Source organism: Helicoverpa zea, chromosome 15 (assembly GCF_022581195.2).
Source record: "Helicoverpa zea isolate HzStark_Cry1AcR chromosome 15, ilHelZeax1.1, whole genome shotgun sequence".
NCBI lineage: Eukaryota > Metazoa > Arthropoda > Insecta > Lepidoptera > Noctuidae > Helicoverpa > Helicoverpa zea.
The window spans coordinates 10,480,421-10,496,292 of record NC_061466.1 but is presented as its reverse complement, the minus strand read 5'-3'; the positions used below and the strand labels follow the sequence as shown (position 1 = coordinate 10,496,292).

The window sequence follows — 15,872 nt, the reverse complement described above, 5'->3', positions numbered from 1 at the left end:
TCAGAAAACACGTTTTTCCTCAATTCGCAACAAAAACTCCTCCGTTGGTAAATTGAAAAAAAAAAATCTTTTTAAAAACAATAGCGATTGGCGAAGTTATTAAAAATTCCGTAGTAACAGAAAAAGGATTGTGTAGAAATCCAACACTCGGCTTTGGTTATGGAAATCTCTTTGTTTTCGTAATTTTATATCCGAAATAAGTTTCTGTGAAGGCCGCCACTGAATAATTTTATCCTTTACAAGTGTTTTTAGATTTTATACAACAAAAAATAAAATTGTGGATTTTTGTATATTTTCTATATTTTTCTATCATCTTGACTGATGCTGTATTAAAAGTATTGAAAAAAAATAATTAAAAACTTCTTTTAATTTTATGATTTCGTAATTTCTATAACCAATATACATAATAAGAGGTCTAAAGTCGGCAGTGGTAATTAACTCAAAATATAATCGCATATCTTTCATGAATTTGTTTCTTGGATTCTTCAATCAGCCTTGTGGAGAAATTGTAAATAAGTCTATATGATACGCAAAACGTAGACCAAATAGAACTTTTGATAGAACCCAAAACAATGCTTCAGGCAATATCATTCACTAGAATCCCAAAACATAGACCGAACAGAACTTCTGTAGAACCCAAAAAAATGCTTCAATCAATATCACTCACCAGATTCCCATAAATCTATCTTCCTCTATTTTAACCTTGTCCTATAAAAAGTGGTCTATGTCCTATCCACGATGGCCCATGGAGGCCATAAATTCTCACTCTAGTGCAATATCAATTAATCTCCGTTCCATTTTTTACATAGACGCGGTAGTAAATACGATTTAAAAAAAATCTGGTTCCGCACAAAGGCGTGATGCGTAAAAAATCCATTTTCCATTCCAATTCATTTTAAAATCACTATCTAGGTTCAGATGTTAGGATGTGGTTCGATTGTAAGCTGAGCGAGAAATGAGATAAAATAATAATAATAATTTTTTTATTCATGTAAATTGCATTCAACATGTATAATCCTTTTAATGCTAGGTATATGTACAGATGGTTAAGCGTTGCCAATTAAATTACTATATTGATTGAAATAATACCTACGTTTGTCATGGGATCCTTACAGCATTTTCATACTGGCGAATTTTAAGATCGTAAAAAACGGAGTGAATTCATCCGACAAAGCGAAAAATCTGCCAGTGTAAAAAGGCTGTAAGGAGTCTTTAATTAGGCATTTTTGTGGAATTATGGAAAGCAGCAACATATTTATCGAATAACAGCAAAAGAAACACGCAATGAAATTAGCTGAGCGAGAAATGAAAGTCCAACAGTATAGCCTGAACACTTTAGTTGTTTTTCAACAGGAACGAATATAAATGGGTCGTTGAGGCCACATCAAATTATTCGACTATTGAACACAACAGCTTACATTCTGTGGGACAGTTTTAAATGCAATTTTGGAGGGTAGAACACACTCCTATTTGGTTTATTTCGTACTAGGAATTGGAAGCGATTTTGTGCCTATAACGTGGGAAATACAGGATTTCAAATTGCCTTTATGTAAAGCTGACAGATGATATAAGATGTAAATTATGTAAATCAGTTCAGTAGTTTTTGAGCAACCGTCATCCAAATATGTTAATTTTTTTTTCTCTTTCAAGTCTGTACAAAAATCTCTCTTCTTTTATGCTCAAGTTACAAAAATAAAGGTAAGATGGAGAAAATAAACGTTATTAAATCTGTTTCAAGAAGTACATTATAGTGTACCTAACAATAACTACAAAATTTTGATTAAATAATTAGCTAATTAAAAAATATTACAATGACGTTCTTTAAGTACAGTGAATTCATAATCTAAGCTAGATAATGAGGCAAGACAAATCAAAAGAAAATCTCAAAGACTTTCATTGAAATTAAAAACGTTTTGTGAACCTATTCAATGTGCAGTATGCATACTTAAATTATTACTACACTCTTTGTGCAGTTGGCTCATCCAATTATATATTTTATTTCATAGAAATTCTGCATAATATGACTTCACAATTACGCATTCAGCGCTTTGGTAGTCAAAGAAAAGTAATTTTTATATTTGCGGGAATAGAATAATGTTGGTATTTTTGGCATATTATGGCTACCTGTATAGTCCGCTTGTATTTCCCACAATATGTTTATCAATGTAATAAATATCTTAAAGTATACTTAGACAAAGTTCGTATTATTTCATTAAAAATCGAATTTTTTATTGCGATTCGTGATACTTGACCTGAAATACCAAAAATGTAGATTCCGCACTTCCTTGCATTGAATTCCTAACTACTTAATATCATTAATGTGAAAGGAACCCTGGTCGTCATGCGTATAGGGTTTTTAGATTACGTCAAAAGACATTTTTATACGGATATTCCAAAGACTGACAAAGGACACAGGCTACTTTTTATCTTTTTATCTGGGTGCGAAAACTAGTCACTAATATTTTACGCTAAAACATAAAAGAAAAGTATACCTAAAGGTAAAAACTCTTCTCTCAGCAAAAATATAGGTTTTCAGGCCCATATTTGAAGAAAACCAGGGCTATATTTTGTCACACGTCCCAACTATAACTCATTATGTTCCCGATAGGTGCCTATATAAGAGGTCACTGTTTGATTTAGTAGAATTTTGCCTATTCGCTACCACGCGTACCTCTATATATTAGCTGGTTCAAGTATTGTTAGGAGTTTTCCCGATTATTATTTGTAGCGAAAATATTGTTGGTTTGTTAATTTATTGCGTCTTGACTAATATAATCTAAACGGGTGTATAAAATTACTGCTTTATGAGTTTACTCAAGTTTTTAGCTGGAATAATGTATTGTATCGAAATGGAACCGGCTGAAATATAGAAATACAAATATTTTTAAACATTGAAACTGATTATATCCTAAAATAAACTTCATAAGCGTACACCAACATCATATATTCATTTCTACATTTAAGTAAAACTAAAAACTATACCTAGCCGATATTTAAATTGTACCCCATTTCAATAAAAATCAACACTATTTCACTTCAAGCACTACTCAAAACCAAATTGTTTTACATAAAGACAATAATACAAACATCGCTATTCACTAGCTTATTGCTTCCGCCAACGAATCAGTCTGTATTTCATCACTTCATGAAACAAATAACTCGATACATTATTTTCAATACATCCGCTGAATTCGAGTTCACTCGTTGTTTCAAACAAATGTTACGGAACAACCAACTTATTCCTCCCTGCTCCCACACAAAAATGAACTTTATGTACTTGTAAATAAGAGTGATAAAGACTGCTGTGTTAAGTTTGTAGTATAATAGTCTAGTAAATTCGTGACCTTTATGTTAAAGTGTGTGGAAAATCGCCATCTTAGCTTCTTAGGAATTTGGCATACTTTTCGAATGAATTTGCAAAAAAATATCTTCGGAATATGGCATGTGTAGAAACTTGTAAAGGATTGCTGAGTTCAGGCTCTTATGTTGTGTTGAGAGCTACCTTACATGTGATATGAGTAAACGTTATGGCGAGATTTCACCAAAATTGTTGGCGCACATTTTGGTCCGCAGTTAGCAAGTGTTATAGGTTGAAATGCGCACATGGGTCACTTTGACAGAAAGGATTTTTTTGTCAGTATACGCATCACATAGCGCCGCAAAAAGGTAGAATCTAACCATTATGATAAAAAATACCATTGAAGTTTATGAGTATTTTATTTGCATATTCTTTTCTTTATAGTAACGATAAAACGACACCCCTACTTGTGTAGATCTCTGTAATTTTTTACCAACGAACTTTTAATTTTTATTTATTTACTTCACTTTTAAGACTCCAAGGTCACATATTCAGCAGTACAAGTGCGCAAACGTCACTTTACCCACAGATACTGGAGCCAACAGACACGCGTGGCGTGTTGCCAGATGTCACGGGTTTCAGTTTATATCGTGCGGATATCGTGTGTTCTGTCGTGTCGAAGTCGGGGAAAACGGACGTTCATTATGGAGGTAGTCATTGTTTTTTGGGGGTAATTTGTTGTAGTTAATTTAACTAACGGTGGAGAGCTTAAATTATTTTGCCGGTCTGAAATCAATTGTTTAACGCCTTGCGCATCCGCACTGATGTTCAGTTCGGTCATTTTCACTTTAGTGACGTCACTGGTAGCGAACTCCTGAGAACAGTAGGCGTCAGAAATATTTTTTATATTATTTACAGAGAAAGAAAATGCATGCTGATCAATCGTTATCAATTAGTTCTTGAACAGGCGATGCTGCGGCACTTTTTTGCATACACATGGTCACGGCACGGCAGCCTTACCTTGCTAAGTAGAATTGTATGTGAAAGTCGCGGCACGATCGCTGTGCCTTGTGAAAGCTCTCTATGTAGCTCATACTAAGTGCATGTGAAAAGGGGCTAACTTTTTCATACTACTACTACTGTGGGTTTTATCGTACAAACAATTGACAACTAGTTATTTTAACGATGACACGTGAAACTTTATAAAACCCACTGAAAACAGTAATAAAAAAGATCTGCAAAAAAGGTTCCATTTTAAGTGCACTTCTTTAAAATTGAGTCTATAACTATTTTGAATTTTTGATTCAATTATAGTTCGGCCATTCAGAGAATGCGTTCCTGACACGTCGCGATTGAACTGACGACGTAATAACATTCATTGATTATTGATATAATAATGTTGTTTTAATGCTCCTCAATTGTTAAAACGGTAAACAACCAGCAAAAATATTTTTATCGTTACTGCAACGCCATTGCAAAGTTACGTCGTCAGTTCAATCGCGACGTGTCAGGAACGCATTCTCTGAATGGCCGAACTATAATAGAAGTAAGTTTCGCATAGATAATCCAGTTTGATCGCGTCACTGAGTTTTCTAAAGTTTTGCGTAACAGATGGTTAGTTAACCCTTGGTAGGTTTTAAACTTACCAATTGGAGACCTGATTTAATTAACTTGAGTCTGAGACAAGAGTTAGAGGTCACAATAAGTCTGACAAATGATTTGTGCCTTGAAAATAATATTATCATTTGTCTAGCTTTTTCCCGAATACAAATTTGGGGTCGGCTTGCAGTCGAACCAGATGCAGCTGAGAACTAATGCTTTACATGGAGTAATAAAAACGATACTTGATTTAATTACCAATTTTTGACCAAAAATAATAATTTAAACTTCTCACTGTCCTTGAACATCCTCCAACACAAATCCAGGTTAAACAAAATCTGGAACGGTAACGTTCTAAAAACTAAAGTAATATATCAAAGTTCTACACAATTTTGGGATTGGCGTACTTCCAGAGATAGTGGACTCCTGGACAAAGCTCATACATAAATTACGCTTTCTGCGAATGCATGCTCGGAACCGTGCCATATCACATAGCTAGTATAAAAATAATGGTGAATGTTCATAGATCTATCCGTAGTTGTCCTCTTTTTCGAAGGTATTAAATGTTTGAACGAATTTAAAGCAGGATTTTTATGAGAATCACCTGCGTTGTCTTTTTTAAAAGGAATTGGTTTCCAGTGTAAATTGATCATCATTTGTCTAGCTAGCTCTTTCCCAACTGTTGGGATCCAAGAGTCTGATTAGGTGCAGCTGAAAACCAGTCTTTAACATGGATTACTTGTCTGTTTGTCTTCTCAACACAGATATCTGAGCTAGTTATCAGTAGTACCTACATGGGAAACGAATATTTTAACAGAGAACTCATTGATTACCTTACTTTATGAATGAGATGTAACCAGAGAACTTCTTAGGAATATTTGTTTGAGGCTTTTCAGCTTGTGAATAACTTGCTATGAAATATCGAAGACCTGCAACGTTAAGCCAAAAATCCTATAATCCTGTCATTAAAAGAAATAATTACTTAAAGTTATTTAAACCAACAGTTATTTAAATCGTGTTCCAATCGAAAAAGCTACTGGCAAAGCTTCAGGTTTCTCGCAGAAAAAACGGTTAATGCCATTATTTTTTAAGAGTTACTACACGTTTTTTTTTTTATGTTTTTTCTTCATGTTTATTAGCAGATCGCATGGTTGCAGGCTTAATAGAATGGAAAGCTATTTACTTGCGTTTATGGGATTTTATGCCGATTATGGTGAAGTGAAATGGCGATGAGTTATTTTATAATATGGAAGTGTGGTGTATGAGTTTTTAGTATCGGTAACATAGGGTTAAGAGCCATGGATGTATTCCGATGCGAGAATTTTTAAATGATTTCTTAAAGTGTGTACTGATATACTGAAGTTAGCCTTACTGGGAATTTTCAGTGTTTTTTATGGGAGTTGTGAATTGTGGAACAACTAATATTGTTTTCTTTCAATTGATCCAAACTTCAAGGATTTCATATCTGTATATACTTGCAATGTTAGTATCCCAAACATAGAAGTGGTGTCCAAATGAAAAAAATAATATATTAACAGACCCACAGATATAAAACTCATACATCATCAGATTTTTTAACTAAATATAAATGGTTCTTTCTTATAACCTGCGCCCATAATGTTGACAATCTCAGTCTTAAATATGAATACTCATTGGTATTCGAGTCTCTCTTCTCCACTCTAATACCGTTTATCTCGTTTCTATAATATTTCCGGGCGTTAACCCCGCTTTAGCGGCGACTGGAAATGTGTGAAAAAAAGACAAAAAAAATTTTGCATTTTTTTTTTCAGTGAAAGTCGTTTTTTCTAAACTAATGTGCTTTTGATAAGCTGTTTTATTAAATGGCTTCTTTTTAATTGTATTGTTAGGTTATTTTACTCAATGTGTTTTTCTAGTCTGTTTGAGGTTTTTAAAATAATTTATTTTACTTTAAAATTGTAATAGTTTTACGTAAATACCTACTATGTAATATATCTAAATAGCGTTTTTAGTGCGTTTCAATGTAGAAATGTGTTGTGATTTAACCACAAATGATGTGGTTTAATGCTAAGCTGAGCATTATAAATTTATGTAACCAAAATTCACACTGTATTTGTAATATTCTAACATTCATAATATGAAGAACAATCGAACTATGTAAAGTAAAAACCATTTTTAAAACTAACATTACTTTCCATTGCTAAAATCAGATAAAAAAGACACACCTTTTCACTAATAAATATTCACCACGTTTACTCCCACTGATCTCATAAGAAGAAATGAAACTCTCAGTGAAACAAAAACAAACACACACACACACACACTAACATAATCCCAACTTCAGTAGATAAGCACTTATGATGAAAAATTTCAACCATGTTTACAAGTTCCCCGATTGCTTTCAGCGTAGTACGGAATAAGGGAGGGGAGGGGAAGAGGGGAGGAAACTTAGTCTGTATATATTAACTGTATATTGTACCACAAATCAAGTGGGTACAACGTTTTATATGGCCTACTTAGAGGTTAGCTTTCGTAGTCATATCGTAGCAATTCGTCGCTTTTGGAAAATTAGTAGAATTGTGTGAATGGATTTTATTTTGTTGTACGTATTCCAGAGACTATTGTTATCAAGGAAATCTTAGTTAAATAACTGTGATATAAGGCAGAAAGTGGAAACTGGTTCCATATAATAATGTCGCATTAGGTGGGACAAGAAGCGTAAATTAATATTTAAAAACTAGTTCATTCAGACTTTACTACATATTTATATGTACATCAAGTCAATAACCACTTTTTTTTTCTTTATGTTAATGTAATTGGTGTGTAAACCGTTTTAACATAATAATAATAAATAAATAAATAAATCACTCGAAACATACGGTATGACGTCACGGGAATGTAACCTGATGTCGGAGGAAGTTCCGAAGCCTCTCAATATACCGTCATATCGTGTTTAATGTTAAAGTTGTTGATTTTATTTTAAGAAATACTTTTGTTTACAATCCAAGGCACGTGGTACAAAATACCCACATCATGAACGATCTATCTTGCTGGATACATCTATACATATAATAAATCTGTAGAAAAGTAATTTTTGTACATTGAAGAAATTGACAAAAAAAATAGCCAGCATGTTAAAGGATAACTAACAGAACCCATTTCCATCATTTTTGTCATTTTTGTCTGTTTGTCTGTTTGTCTGTTTGTCTGTTTATCTGTTTGTTTGTTCGGGATTCACGTAAAATCTACGAATTCAATGCAGACAATGCTTATATACAAAAATTCTACGTAACTTGGGGTATTACTTAGTTTTTGTTTCATCGAAATCGATTGACTCTATCAAAAGATATGATTAATTTTGTGAATTCAAGATGTAAAATATTACGACACGCAATCTGTTTGTCAAAACTGTACATTTGAATGTTGTACTTATATTCGTTGATCGGCCTATTATTAACCTTTACACAGAAAATCACACCTTCATAAGTAACTTCGGAAGAAAAAAAAATATGAAAATTTTGTTTAGCCAAGGTTAAAGTAGCTCCATCTGTGGTAATCTGTGTTAAATAAAATACATCAAATTTGTCAAAGGAGCGAGGTGGTAAATGACAATAAATTACCATACATTCTTTATAGAGGATTATTATTTCAACAGATGGAGTTGTGTATTTTCCGTAATTCACCATATTTTAACACGTAGTGTAATTTTTCGATAGACATTTCAATAGTGTTTGTCAGTTTGCCGTGCCACATCAAAATAAAATTATAATTATTACCTTGATGAAAAGAAAATTAATAGTTCTCAGCCAAATTTAAAACGGTGCCATCTAAATTATTTTTTGAACATTATGTCAAAAATGATGACTTTAGTGGAACAATTAATTATCATTTAAAGTTACAGATGGAGTTCATATCAGGATTTTTTCATAAACATAGTTTAGCTTATCTTCCACTAATGTGAAAACAAATTACTTTGAGTGAGTAGTATTAAGTAGACCTTAATTATTTTTTCTGATGCAAAATATGTAAACTTAATCCTAGAAGAAAGGAGGATCTGCGTGAGCGTGTGCTAAGCGTGAGGTAGGTAGGTAATGTAGGATTCCGTAGCTTTAAGAACAAGCCCAGATACAAAGTGCAGATAAGAAATGGGAGCTTTCTCGATTTAATACCATACACACGTAAAATGCTTTATGCGTCTGAAAACGCACAAATTGCGCGTCGCATACCAGAGACATGCTTACTTTCAACTTCTGATCGCAAATACACTGGTCACGATTACGAACAGTCTCAGTAAGACCCGAGCCAAGTCTAAAAAAACACCTTTTATATAAAACTACGTTTGATGTCATTCAATCACAAAGACAGAATTGTTTTCTGTTACAAATCCTATCCACCTGTATCCTATCCTAATCCAGCATGCATTGCAGGTGTGCATTGCACAAAAACCAATGGTATCCTATTCGAGAAGTCAAAAGAGTCGACCTGCCAACGTCAGCTTCTGCGCTAAGTAAGTGTTCTTATTAGTACCATCAGAATTACATTCATCGTTGAATGAGGTGAATAAATTTTCAGAAACCACAATAACAGTAGGAGCCAAAGCATATGATCGCTTCATAGAGCTCTGATTGGCCCCAGGTGACCAAGTCAGGTCTGATTTGTTCGTTCATCAGATCTTTGAAAGTGTTTCGGTGGATACTTACTGTCTTCCTGTGTGACACAAAATATGGTATATAAACGTCCTCCGCAAGAGCGAAATTTTCCCGGTGTGCGGTAGTGACGCACAGTATACAACACTTCTGTTTCTTTTGATTTGCTGGCTCCACCAAGAAATGACAAATTGCGAGGGTACATTTTGAAAATCTTGGCAAAACTGCAGGTTTCAAGTACGAACACATGAAGTGGACTCTCACAGATACGTACATTTTGCCTATTCGTGAACTAATGCAAACATTTCGGTGGAGTCCCGGCTTAGGCCACCACATTAGGCGTGCGCGATCCTCGGGCGTGTGAGTAGCGCGGGCGCCGCGCGTGCGTCGCGAGCGCGTTGCGTGAGCGTCGCGTTTTGCTGCCCTGCGGCATTTGCAGCGCGCTCGCGTCGCGCACGCGCTGCTCTCCTTGACGTTTAACTGCTAAGGCGTTTAGCGGGCGGCGGGGATAGCGGGCGAAGGGGTAAGAACGCAACTCGAGCGCCGCGTGCTCGCCGCGAGCGCGTCGCTTGCATTCTTCACACATGCCGCAGGGCATCAAAACGCGACGTTTACGCAGCACGCTCGCGACGCCCGCGCTACTCACACGCCCGAGGATCGCGCACGCCTAATGTGGGGTCAGCCTTACCATAGTGAGTAAGTGCACAGAAAATCCCCGTCATACAAGTGTTTCTCCCCAGTAGAAAGAAAGAAAGAAAAGAAGAAGAAAGAAAGAAAAACCATTTATTTTACACACAAATGACGCAGAAAACGAAACACACACAAATACAAACTAGGGACAAAACTAACAGTAAAACAAAAATAAAAGCGCTGCAGCTGCGTCACTTATGCGTGGAAAAGGGGCAGCGCTCAGCATAAATGCTGTGTCACGCACACGCAGGCACGAGACAACAGCGCTGGTTTTCAGCGCTGACCCACCACATGACTTTGCCTCGGGACTATACAAACAGACGCCGTTTCGGCACGAATCCGGTAAATAAATAAATATATATATACATAATTAGTAAAGTAACAGAAACGTAGTAAACAGATATAGTAACAATGAATATAAAACAAACCATAGACAAAAACAAACACAATACGAGAATATCAAGAGAAAAGACATAGACAAAAAGCTTGTGAATAATAAAAAGTTGCCCAGTGAGCGTCTCAGACCATAGACAGCGCGGCAAATGAAATGTCAGAAATGTGTCAAAGATGAAGATCTAGCTAGGTTAACCGGCCAATTGCGCAAGAGATATCTTGTTATGCAATTATGATGGCGGAAATTGTATCGAGTGATGTAATAAGTGTATTGTGTTGTGAGGTTGTGAGTGGTGTAGTGAAACTATCCTACCCTATGCGCCTGCTGATGATGATGACTCATTTTATCATCCATCCAGCTATTCCCCAACTATGTTGGTGTTGCCTTCCAGTCACCGAATCTGTTTGAGTACCAATATTTTGCTTGGAGCGAATACCTATCTACCTATCTTCAATCCAGTCTCACTACACAAGACGATATCCATGGTGAAACTGACAGACTTTCTGGCTTCTTTCTGGCTGATTAGTCGCAGCAGCTGCAGAAAATGTACAAATGACAGCTTTGTCAGACTCAAAGCATATAGACATAGATTATAACTGTTTCCTGTGAAAATTACTTACGCACCATACGTAATAATTTTCCAAATTGGCTGACTAGATCCAGAGATATTCACAACGTCACAAACTTTACTTCTTTTGTTTAGATAAATGGTCACATCCACAACACAACCTTGATCAATGAATCTATGCGACTGCTAAGTGCTAATCCTAATTATACTGTCACGTGAAAGAATGCACCTACGGGATAAGTAGTATTTTGACTATTCTATATTGCCTACGCAGACGAAGTTGCGGGCAACAGCTAGTACATACATACATTTACTACAGATTTTGAGTCCGGTAGAACCAGTAGAACGGAAGAAATATTGAACACTGCCGAACGCTGGTGTAATTTTACCTGAATACTTCTTAATAAAATCCTCAATTGTTTTAAAAACGATTTGTTACCCGATAGTCACTCATTGCATTAAAGAGAGAGATTCATACAAGAAGCAATGCAAATACGATCTCACAACAACCAAACTCAACCCACAAGAGAAACTAACAAAATCCAAAGTATCACACATTTCATAAAAGCCACAAAGGCTTAGCACTCAACAGAACTTCAAGAAGTGTTGCACAAAACTTAAGTCCAACTTACAACTGAAAGTACGCACACACTACAAACTTTTAGTCGGCCGATAGTTTGTTTGGGCTTATAAATCAGTATGAAGATGAATGTTAGTACGCACATTACAAAGATCAGGTATTTAGCCGGTATTAGACCGACTGAATTCGATTGGAATCAAGACAGTCTGTAAAAAAAAATTACAACCATCGGGTCAACCAACTGTTGGTCGACTATTTAGTCTACAGTGTGCGGATACTATTATACTTGCATAGCATAAAGTTGGTGACGATCTGAAAAGCGGAACCCTCATGGAGAACAAAATGACTAACGGAGGTGACATAACGGAAAATCACCTAAGAAAGTAGCGCGCCAAAATGCGGCTGTGCAGCAGTGCAAAACGTCACTGTCTTCAACCATACGCCGTCTTTGGACCCAATCATTTGTTGTAATTCCAAAAATCGTAGACAGATGTCTCAACAAACCAAAACGCCTCGTTAATTCACTCGTAACTGATCGTTACGGTAATGCCCACCGTACGTATTTGACCTAGAAGAAGGTGCCTGACCTACCTGTATTATGGCATCTCCGCTCATTTTCCTTACTCCGTGGTTACACTCAAGTTGTATTCGACTTGATATTAGAGAGAAACTTCGTTAATTAGCATTAATTGCTAAAGCTTTGAGTTCATTGCCGATAGCCTACATATGTTTCAGTAGAAGCCAAAGTTCCGTGTAAGACTGTTTAGTGGTTGAAAATAGCTTTTCTTGGAATTGAAGTGTGTTATGTAAATGAAAAAATATATGTTTTTTCTTTGTGAGAAGTATGGAAAGAGAAGATAGACCACAAATAAGAATGGGATAAGAGCAGGAAAATGATGATGGTGTATAGGTATTAGTATTATTAGTTGTTATGGATATTTCGGAATATGTGACAAAACAGTGTGCAAGTGATGGCTGCTTTGCGTTGGTCTGAAGCATTTTTTTCCAAATTTCTTCTCTGTGCCTATTACCTGTTCTTACTTTTTTGTGTGTATACCTGCTTTTGTTAAGTATTGTTTTTTTTTGCTAATTGCATTGTGTTCTCTTTCTTGCTGAGCTGAAGATGCAGTAACCAGGGTCATCGACAATCTACATTTCCCAGTTATTTTGTTATAATATTATGCTTATTTTGTTCTAGTTACGTTGTATAGTCAAACTTCTATTTCAAGTTTAAAGTAAACCCCTACATTTTAATGTTGATAGAATCGCTGCGAGTACCTTGGTGTCGAGGGAAATCTGAAAGCCGCAGTGTTGATGTATCGACACACAATTGTAGGTTTATTACATTTGAATGAATGCATGCAATACTCTCTGCTGCACCGAAATGGATGTATGATGGCATTGGTCAATATACGGGTGTTTGCTTAAGGTTCTAACGATCCTGAATTATAAGAACGCTATAAATATACCTACTGTATTTTTAAGTTTGAGGTACGTAAAAAGATGTGATAGGTACAGAACTTAATTTCATATTGTGTGAAAATTTGAAATTAATCAATGAACAGATAAAGATGGCCGTCCATAAATTTTTAAAATATATTTTACTCTTATTACGAGTAAAAGACAAAATGAGAATCTTATTAAGAGTAAGTTAAGATATTTAAAAAAAAATTGTTGCAAGCATTTCCCAAAATATTATACAACGGCAACGGCAAAATAATTCCTTCATAATTCATTCTGAAGTGTTCCTCATAAACTCATTTACGCTTTAATAAATCTGGTGAAAAACGCTAAAATCTTTAAGCAGTTCAAAAGAGTTTCATTGCAAACATTACAAGCACATAAAAAACCTTTTTGTTTATTTAATCAGGCAATGGACGAGTTTTTGGGGCACAAAATTAGAAAACTTTTGGCCCTTATTCTAACGAAAGCCGTGTTTAGTGAGAAATGTTAAAATATTAAGTTTTTGTTTAATAAACCATGACCTCGTTTTGTCCGCTTCCGAATCCAAGATGGCGGATTTGTGAATTACGAAATGTCTATTGAATTTGGTTTGGGAATTAAAAAGAACATAATTTCGTAATCGTTATTAATGTTAATAGGAAAAGAAAAAATCATTTTTATCAACTCGGACAGCTTATCTTTATAATACAAATATAATAAAGAAGATTTTTTATTTCTTTGTACCCTGAAAGCTCCAAAACCACTAGACCGAAACGTGCTAACAAATTATTTTCCCTACAATAAGTGTGTCACACCTGTTCACACTATTTCTATTTGAACTATTCATAAACTTGTTTCAGACACGGTAAGCTGATTTCCATACTATTATGAACAAACTGACATCTGCTGACGGTTTCGCCCGCTGAATAATGTTGATTAAAATAAGTAAAGAAAGCCTATATGAAATTGTCTTAGCATGTAAGTAAAAGAAGCTAATGTAATCTATGCTGCTATAACTTACGATTTTGATCAAGATTGGATCATACGTTTAATGGTAATTTGAATATACATACTCACAAACTTTTGCATTTTTTGTATTAAACTGGCTTTCGCCCGCGGTGACAAAAACTATCCTAAAACCTTTTCCCGGGTCTAAGTTACCTCTCCTCTAATTTTCAGCCAAAAAAACGGAAAGCGGGTTCCATTTTATATATCGGGTGTGTCGTTCATAATCACATTAAATTCTATCGCATATACTTTATGATATTCTATGGCGAATTGTAAAAAAAATAACCTAATCCATTCAGTGGTTTAGCCACAGGAGTAATTTTTCGTTTTTATAATTTACAACATCATGTGTAAAGCAGAGATAAAGTTAGGAGTATCGAATGTTTTGATCAGTTGACAGCTGTCAGTTTTCAAGGGAGAATTTCCGTTGTTTGTAATGACTGACTTTTATATGGTGTTCTAATTTTCGCACATTTTTATTCTATTTACTTTGTTTGAAAAATGCATTTTTTTATTTTTACGTATTTTTCTTTTTTCTTTGTTTTAATCGACATATATCAACCAGTATATTTATATTGCATTGCTGGATTCTTACTAAAAAGAAAGTCCTATATCCTTTTCCATGCCGAATTTCCTCTCAGGATTATCAGGATAGCCATTTTACCGTAAAAACGTAACAAACAAACATTCTTCCGTATTTTTACAATATTAGTAAGTTTTATTATGAACAGTATAGTGTTCAATTCGACGTTATAATCTCACCTGTTTGTTTAGATAGCAGAGTGGAGTTTGTTTTCATTTGTTTTGATTGTGTGTGTGTATGTTTATTGTATGTGTCTGTATGTGTGTGTGAGTAGTGAAGTGTTGTGGTTAGTAACAGGTTGAATTGAAAATGTTTTGTCAGGGATTTGTTAAAAAGCTAAGTGGTTTTGTGTTATTTTTAGATTTCCCATACGTTAACTGGTGGATATTTTTAGTGTGAAATATTATACCTTTTTCCGATTTTATCTTATCTGTTGTTTACACATTCACGTAAGAACGACAAAACAGATTTCTAGCAACTTTAAGCAATTGACCAATAATCATCAATCATAATCGAAATTAATTATGGATTCGGTAAAAATATCCAGTCTTTGGTGGACAAAACGCTTGCACATTGTTGCACTCGTTCATATTTCGAAGTGTCCGTGTAAACTGTTCTCTTATTTCAAGCTGCTGCCAAGCGACTCCGTGGCGCAACGGTAGCGCGTCTGACTCCAGATCAGAAGGTTGCGTGTTCAAATCACGTCGGGGTCAAACACCACTTTTTGTCATTAAATAAACCAATTTCAAATATCTTTTTCTAAAAGAACATTGGTCAACGTAGGAAATTAATTAAACCCTTTCACATTTTTTTTCTACCAATTTTGAAATATTTTTTCCGTTATCCATTCATTGGTGGCTTTTTTGCATCTATAAAAGATGATTAAAACTTGTATCTTCGTGTATGCTATCTCCTGAACTATAAAGAGAAAATATCTCTGAAACGGCTAAACTGATTTAGGTAAAACTTTGTACTGAGATATATTTGACTCTTTAAGAATAACCATAAGCAACTTTACCTAAACATTTGTTGGGTATACATATTGCAAAGACTAAGTATTATGAAACTATTCTACCTAGTGTAT

The 15,872-nt window shown here is 34.9% G+C and overlaps 1 non-coding gene across 1 annotated transcript; it reads left to right on the top strand.

The window, feature by feature from the left end:
* Window positions 1-15,429: 15,429 nt before the first annotated feature.
* On the top strand, window positions 15,430-15,501 carry Trnaw-cca. Its single transcript has one exon. It is a non-coding gene; the product is annotated as a tRNA-Trp (tRNA).
* Window positions 15,502-15,872: the final 371 nt, after the last annotated feature.